Below are 8053 nucleotides of genomic sequence, written 5' to 3'. Positions count from 1 at the left end.
GAGATTATTGGAACTTGCAAAGGCTTTGCCACATTGGTTACATTCATAGGGTTTCTCTCCAGTATGTGTTCTTTTATGATACCTGATACTACTTTCATATGGAAAGAGTTTACCACATTGATTACATTCATAGGGTTTCTCTCCTGTATGTGTTCTTGTATGTATTTGGAGACCTCTTTGATATACAAAGCCTTTACCACATTGGTTACATTCATAAGGTTTCTCTCCTGTATGAATTCTTTCATGATTTTTTAGAGAACTGTGATATGCAAAGTCTTTGCCACATTGGTTACACTTATAGGGTTTGTCATCAGTATGTACTTTGTTATGTCTTAGGAGATGACTATTTTTTGAAAAGACTTTACCACATTGGTTACATTCAAATGGTTTCTCTCCAGTATGTGATCTTTTATGTATATGAAGATAACTCTGAAGTACAGAGGCTTTCCCACATTGAATAAACTGAGAGGGCTGCTCTTCAGTATGACTTCTTTCATGCCTGCAAAGACAATTGGCACATGTTAAAGCTTTCTGACATCATTACACTGATGAAACTTTCCATTTGTATGAATAAGTTTTACAATTTGGTCTAATTGTAAAGGACGACATGATGTTAATGAATTATCACTTAGTTTACATTCACGGAGTTCCCCTTCATTATGGGGTGTTTTGTATCTTTGAAGCTACTTGGACTAAGAAGAGCATTGAGTACATGGCTCACATTTTCAGCATCCTCTTCACTACATGAGGTTGTTCACATGTCTGAATAGAACAAGAAGGACTCAGAGCATTGCCACCCTGATTGAACACATAAACTTTGCTATTGTGAGAGTAATACTACACTGGGCAGTGGTGGTGCACACCTGTAATCCCAGCACTTGGGAGTAGGAGGCAGGCAGATGACTGAGTTTGTGGCCAGCCTGGTCTAGAGAATGAATTCCAGGACAGGCAGGGCTACACAAAGAAACCCTGTATTTAAAAAAACCAAAAAAAGAAAAAAAATAAAAGAAAAAGAGAGTAATACTATATTTTCAAAGTGAACCAAGGCAAATAGAAAAATTTCCATGTCCCTAATACTCAGAGATACTCTGTGGTATAAGTTTGTAGATGTCCCAAATAAAGTGGGAAAGTCAATTATTTTTAAACTTGTAGTACATTTAGAAAGTCTACTCAAAGTGGGAAGTACTATATATCTTCTAATTGTGCTGGAAGACAGAGAGGTTTGTTGCTTCTTTCAATATATTCCTATTTTCACATGGCTTATATCCATTATAACACATGACATCACTACTAAAAGAAGAATAGCAAGTAAAAGGTTTCCAACTGCATTCACACAGTCCAACTTTTTTCCCCTCCTACAGTTGTGTTATAGGGATTAAGGTTCCTCCACAACAGCATTCTTGAATCTCATAAACTGCCTATCTTACTAAACTTAGCAATGGTATTACAAGGATATGACTGACACCAACACCAACTTTAGTATGGACTATTTGCTTACTAGAAGGCTTTGGACATATACTTCTCAACTTCAATACATTCAATATGTATACCTTTCAATATCTAAGTGATAGGAGATGAAACACATTGGTAGTTCTCCAGCATGGCTCTATTAGGCTATGAGTTAAATGGTAAGGTCTGCTAATGCATTGTTTCTTTGTTTTTGTACTTAGAGGAATGGCTTGAAAAAACAAAATAGATACCTGCCATTGACTTGCATGGTTTATCATAATAATCATCCATAACTTAAAGGAGTGGGTTTTTTTCCCCTATTGCTTGTCTTTAAAACTTGCAGGACATACTATAATTTCTTCCAAGGCATATTCTTATCAGCTTACACGTGAAAATTACCTTTCATGTCCTCTAGAATGTAGAAAATATTCTTCAATATTATGGTCTTCCCACATGTAACCTAAAATATAGTACCAGAGACAATATGTTACACTACCAGAAAGTAGGCAAAATTTAAGTTACTAACTTCAGTTACTTTACAACCATGCCTGCTTTATTCACCTCATTCTTCCCCATTCTCAACTGAAATTACAAAAAAGAAAAAACAATAACAAAGAAATTGTTGTCCACACATTTTAAAAGGTGAAAAGAATTTCACTGTATTACCTATAGCAGCAAGATTCCTATAGGTTTCCAACATCACTTCTTTGTAGAGGCTCTTCTGAGAAGGATCCAGCAAAGCCCACTCTTCCTGAGTGAAGTTCACATGCACATCATCATAGGTCACTCTATCCTAAAATACACAGTACATGTGTACATAAGGAAACATATTACTGAGAACACTGTAAATGTATTCTTCAGTGAGAATACAGCCATACAATTCTGGTAATTCCTGTACTTAATTCCTGACACAAACGGTCTAATGTAATCAAGGCATTTTAGAAGGAAACTGAATAATGAATCAGCTTCACCTCTGTCATTTCTGCACCCCTTGAATAGGATAAAAGCTTGTAAGAGAAATGGTAATTAATAGATATAAAGACACACAAGTAAATGTTCAACAGTACTGAGCACACATTACATAAATTGTGTTAATAATTACTAACTAAGAACATGATGAGCATGCTGGGTGTATTACTCCTGCCCTTAATCCCAGCAGTCAGCATGTGGACCCAGGTGTATCTCATTGAATGGTATGGTAAGCCTGGTCTATGCTATGAGTTCCAGGACATCAACAGGTACAAATTAAGATGCTAACTCCCCTGTAAAAATCAATCAATCAAAGAAACAAAAAAAGATAGAAAGAACTCAGAGGTCTTCACTGTAGTGCCTACAAAGAATTATATATTTACTTCAGGTCTTTATCTTCCAAAATCCTCAAGTGACCCAGTTCCAACAGTAAAATTAATAAGATTTTAATAAAAGGTATGCATGCTTAAATGTTTACAAATGAACAGATGAAAATATTAGCTATATATGTCTTCATCATGAATTAGGAAGGCAGATGGATCAGTATGTTCAAGTGCTGCCTGGTATGCAAACATACTTTCAGGACAGCCACAGCCACAACAGAATACATTGTCTTCAACATCAAAAACAAAAGCAACAAAACAAAAACATACACAAATCTCAGTGAAATACCTGAGCACTGAATAACAATCCCTTCTGTTGTATCCTATATGACTCAGGGATAGAGTCTGTAATGATGAGAATATGACAGCAGAAGAAAGAAGATGACTAATGAGTTTCAACCACAACACAGTAGACATAAAGAACAGGAAGTGGGTTGTGTGTAATGAGTACATTGTGACTCTGGTTTCTATAGATTCATGGTCATCCTGTCATGAAAATATATTTGTATAAATTCAATGTTTACAACAGGCCCTGCACTGTTCAAATTCCAAAGACTCCTTTGACACTCAAAGCAGTATTGTGACTGCCACATTTTGTAAAATGAGAAAACAAATTATATCTTTCAAATATACAACAGCACAAACAACCCTTTCCTTTCCAATGTGGAGAAATGTGTACATTGGACCAAGGCAAGAAGAAACTCAACAGGAGAAACACTAAATCCTGTAGTTCTGACTCAGCCACAAGCAGCTTCAGGTTCAAAGTGCTTACATGGCTCTATCCCTGCAACTTCTCATACATCTCATTTTCAGGACTTCCATGGCCTATATGCATCTCTCCATGGCAGATTCTCATAGCTTAGGTATCTCAACATCCTGTGGTCTCAAGATGCAGCTAGGCATCATCCTCACAGCTTCATGCAATGAACGCTCACAGTATCCTCACTGGGGCTGTGACTCTGCCAAACATGGAAAGCTAGAATAGTGTTGAACTGAAACCAGGAAGGAAGAATCCATGATCATAATTTCACAACTTCCTTGTTTCCAAAGCCAGCACAGTATGGTTGAGCCTGTGAAATTTGGCTTCTAAATTGGGATGGACCCTGCCACACATGTACCATAGTTGTAGCAGGTTTTATATGGAGTTCCTTCCTGGACTAGGTATCACTTTGCCTACTCCTTTTTTTTGTTTTGTTTTTTTCGAGACAGGGTTTCTCTGTGTAGCCCTGGCTGTCCTGGAACTCACTCTGTAGACCAGGCTGACCTCGAACTCAGAAATCCGCCTGCCTCTGCCTCCCAAGTGCTGGGATTAAAGGCGTGCACCACCATCGCCCTTCTATTAATTGAAGGCTTAGGAGAAAGGATACATACTCTTAGGGCACCTTCTTAGGCTTCCAATCCAGAGCAATGGCCTTCATGTTAGTGGTGATAATCTTGAAAATTCTTGCCTCTGTTTAAGCACTGACTGCCATCTGAAACTACCTAGTGGTTTCAGTTCAACACTATTCTAGCTTTCCATGTTTGGCAGAGTCACAGCCCCAGTGAGGATACTGTGAGCGTTCATTGCATGAAGCTGTGAGGATGATGCCTAGCTGCATTTTGAGACCACAGGATGTTGAGATACCTAAGCTATGAGAATCTGCCATGGAGAGATGCATATAGGCCATGGAAGTCCTGAAAATGAGATGTATGAGAAGTTTTTTTCTCTACAAACACACATTTGCATTTCTTTCTACCCCAATTGTTGCTTTTTTTTTTCTACTGTAGTTCTGAATGAAGTCAAAGTAAAAACCATCCAAAAGGTTCAATATTCCAACTAAGAATCAGGCCATTATCTTTCAATTCTGCCCTACTCAGTTCCTCGGGGCACTAGCAGAATAAGAAACATTTGTGACCAAAACAGCACACATGATCTCTTTCATAGCTTCTGTTTCCCACTCAATTCTATGACATCGTCTTCCTCTGTCTGTATCAGTCTCAATATTTCAAACTTCCTAAGTCCTACAAGAACAGCTGACTAAGATATATGTACAGCTTTCTATGCCATTGGCCACCTCAAATCCTATCTTTTCCAAATGATGCTAAAATATTCCCAGGTTTTCTCAAGCATCAAAATCCCTGTGTTGTACCATTCAAAGTTGGTGAGAGAACTCAGTTCTTACACAGGTCCCTCTTTATTTGTAATCCCTTTACCCCAATCCAGAGAGGTTGGAGGCCACTCATTGACTAGTCTCTTTTTCTTCTCACTGACCAGTTAGATTCCAGTCAGCACCATGTCTTAATGTTGGTTGTGACCCTATAGTGCCACCTTGAGCACAGTATTAGGTACCTGTTCTTTGCTATCACGATGGGCCTAGTCGCTGATTGTAAACCAGAGTTAACTAATTGTTATAAGTTGGAGACAAATGTCTGGACAATCCTGGTAAACAAACACATGCAGACTACATTCTCTAACAGGCCCGGTTAGCATATTATGTACCTGTGGGGTGTTTTAGAGGCAAACCTCTTTCCTCTACATTCTACTTGGTGTCACTGAAGACCTCCGCAGAGGGGAGACCCTCTCTCAAGTCTCAGAAAGTGGCGACCACCCAGTAATCTGCTCGAGACACCATGTACCGGAGCAATTTCGAGGCTGTTTATTAGGGCGTGACAGCTAGCTGCCGGTCAATTCGTATGCCCACTCAGGAGCTGAATTGACCCCGACTGCCAGTTTGAGGGGTGTTTTTAAAGGGAAAAACCACAAACCAAGGAAATGAAGAGGGGGTGAGGGGGTTGCTAGGGTGGTATAACATAAAAATAGTGGAACATTCCAAAGGAACCCAACCTACATGAGTCAGGATCAGATGAAAACTCTCTGTACGCTTATCTTTCTCAAGAATGTAGTCCTGCCCTGTCACTTCGGCCTTGCCCTGTCACTATGGTTCTCAGCTTGGTTCCACCTGACTAAATTGCATTCTTTCCTTTCTCTTTGGGGGTCGGCCAGTTCCAGTAATGGTGACTGGTCTTTCCACATTCCTAAAGAAAGCCTAAAGAATATTTTATATCTAAAAAGGATTCTATATACCCAGTATCCATAACTTTTCCCTCTACATCACCATCTCCTAAGTAAATCCTTTACATCATCAATTCTATTCTTCTACATCACAGCTTAATATTGGACTGCTACACAACATCTGGTCCGGAGTTTACAGCCTCCACAAAAATAACTCCAAATGGATCTTACACTTACATGCTAAATGCTACCAGCAGCACTTACTGAAGATAATAGGGTTCTCAGGTTTTGTATCCTGCAGAGTATTTATCTGCGCACAAGCCCCTGCCCCAAGTGCTTTGTGAAGACGCAGCCCCCATAATAAACTTATTCAGAGGCCACTGCCAGGTCGAAGGAGAGACTAGAACCACAAAGGTCCTCACATGTGGCCACATCTGTCTGGCTGCTGCTTACCATTCAGCTGCTGGGAAGACCCACCACATGTGCACCCTTTGCAAAGCTGCTTGCTCCTCCCCTTTGTGGGAGAGGACCCTGAACTTACCATGTCTGGAGTTTTGAGCTTTTCTAAGATCCCTCACAGCTCCCAGCAGAGGCATTCAGAACATATCACACAGACACGTTCTGGCCTGTTCAGATTCAGACAGGAACTTGCAGTCTTGTTACCCGGAAGAGCCTCCTCCTCTTCTGAGTGGCAGGACCATTGGAAGGATCTGATTGGCTAGTGAGTCTTGAGTGACATGAACACCGCCCTAGGATTCTAGTGTACTGAAGAGAAACTACCTAGTGGTTCCTGATTGGGACCAGTCCTTTTCCAAATCTGCAGGTTTGCATTTCAATAGCACTAGTGCCTGTCTTCCAATGGCTTACCTGTGTTTCCTCCCACCAAGCACCTCGGAGGACACACAACTCCAGATCCCTGTGTCTCTGCACTGTGGGCAGTCAGCACTTTGTGAATTTGGACTGTTCCTGAGCTCACAGAACTCAGTAGACGCTTCTTCTTCAGAAGTCAAGCTGGATAGCTTGCATAGATAGCCATTAATCAACTAACAGTGGAGTTATCAATCTGTCCCACAAGTAGATGGGTGCCCAGAATATTAACAACTAAAGAGAGATTTTTGGAAACAAGATTTTGTTTTGTGGTTTCAGGCTGGGTTCAGATAACCTGCATGTATATTCTCACATGATAATAATGAGACAATTCTCAGAGCAAAGCAGGAAAACATGACAAATACTGTGGCGCTCTCTTGTAAACCTGCACATCTTCCTCAATGGGTCTATAAAGCAAAGAAAACAACAACAACAAACCCATGGCTATGTTAGTGAAGGTTCTCCAGATGAACACAACTGATAGAAAGAATCTCTGTTATGTAGAAAATGGATTTATTAGAATGACTCACATGCTGTCTTCCACTAGTCCAACAATAGCTGTCTGTCATGGAAAGTTGAAGAATCCAATAGTTGTTCAGTTCATGTGAATAAATGTCTCAACTGGTCTTCAGTACATACCTGAATTTCAAAGAGATAGGCTCTAATGCCAGTGAAATAAAAACTGAACTTGGTAGCCAGAGGTAGATGTACCATCTTCAATCTCCTTTCTATACGTAGGCTGCCACATATATAAACTGTGGCCTGAATTAAAAGTGAATCTTATCACCACAAAAGATCGAGATTAAGAATATTTTTCCCGCCGGGCGGTGGTGGTGCACGCCTTTAATCCCAGCACTTGGGAGGCAGAGGCAGGCGGATTTCTGAGTTCGAGGCCAGCCTGGTCTACAGAGTGAGTTCCAGGACAGCCAGGGCTACACAGAGAAAACAAAAACAAAAGAAAAAAAAAGAAAAACACCCCACAGTACCCAAATTTAATTTTTTTTTAACTCTTAAAGATTTGTTTATTTATTTTATATGAGTACAAAGTCGCTGTCTTCAGACACACCAGAAGAGGACACCGGATCCCATCCCAGCCACCATGTGGTTGTGGGGAATTGAACTCAGGAAAGATGTGACAGTATTTTATAGTTAGCTGACTTCTATGCTACTGGTCAGAGGCCACATTGAATTCTCGGTCTTTCAGCTATAGAAACCATTCCCTTGGTCACATGTTCTTAGTAAAACAGTTTCTATATAGTCACACCTTCCACATTATTGTACACCTAGAAGTAGAATGATTAGACACATTGTTGCCTTTAAATCTGTCCCAAATTGTACTGTGCTCTAAATATGCTGGCAAAGTTTCCCTTGGTATTAGATTCCTATAGTCTGA

General features: G+C 40.1%; 1 pseudogene; it reads right to left on the bottom strand.

The window, feature by feature from the left end:
- Window positions 1-7374, bottom strand: part of LOC114627256 — a 7876-nt pseudogene extending 502 nt beyond the window's left edge.
- Between the last annotated feature and the right edge of the window lie 679 nt (window positions 7375-8053).

This window comes from Grammomys surdaster, unplaced genomic scaffold (genome assembly GCF_004785775.1).
Source record: "Grammomys surdaster isolate TR1022 unplaced genomic scaffold, NIH_TR_1.0 251, whole genome shotgun sequence".
NCBI lineage: Eukaryota > Metazoa > Chordata > Mammalia > Rodentia > Muridae > Grammomys > Grammomys surdaster.
This window is presented reverse-complemented; position numbering and strand designations above follow the sequence as displayed.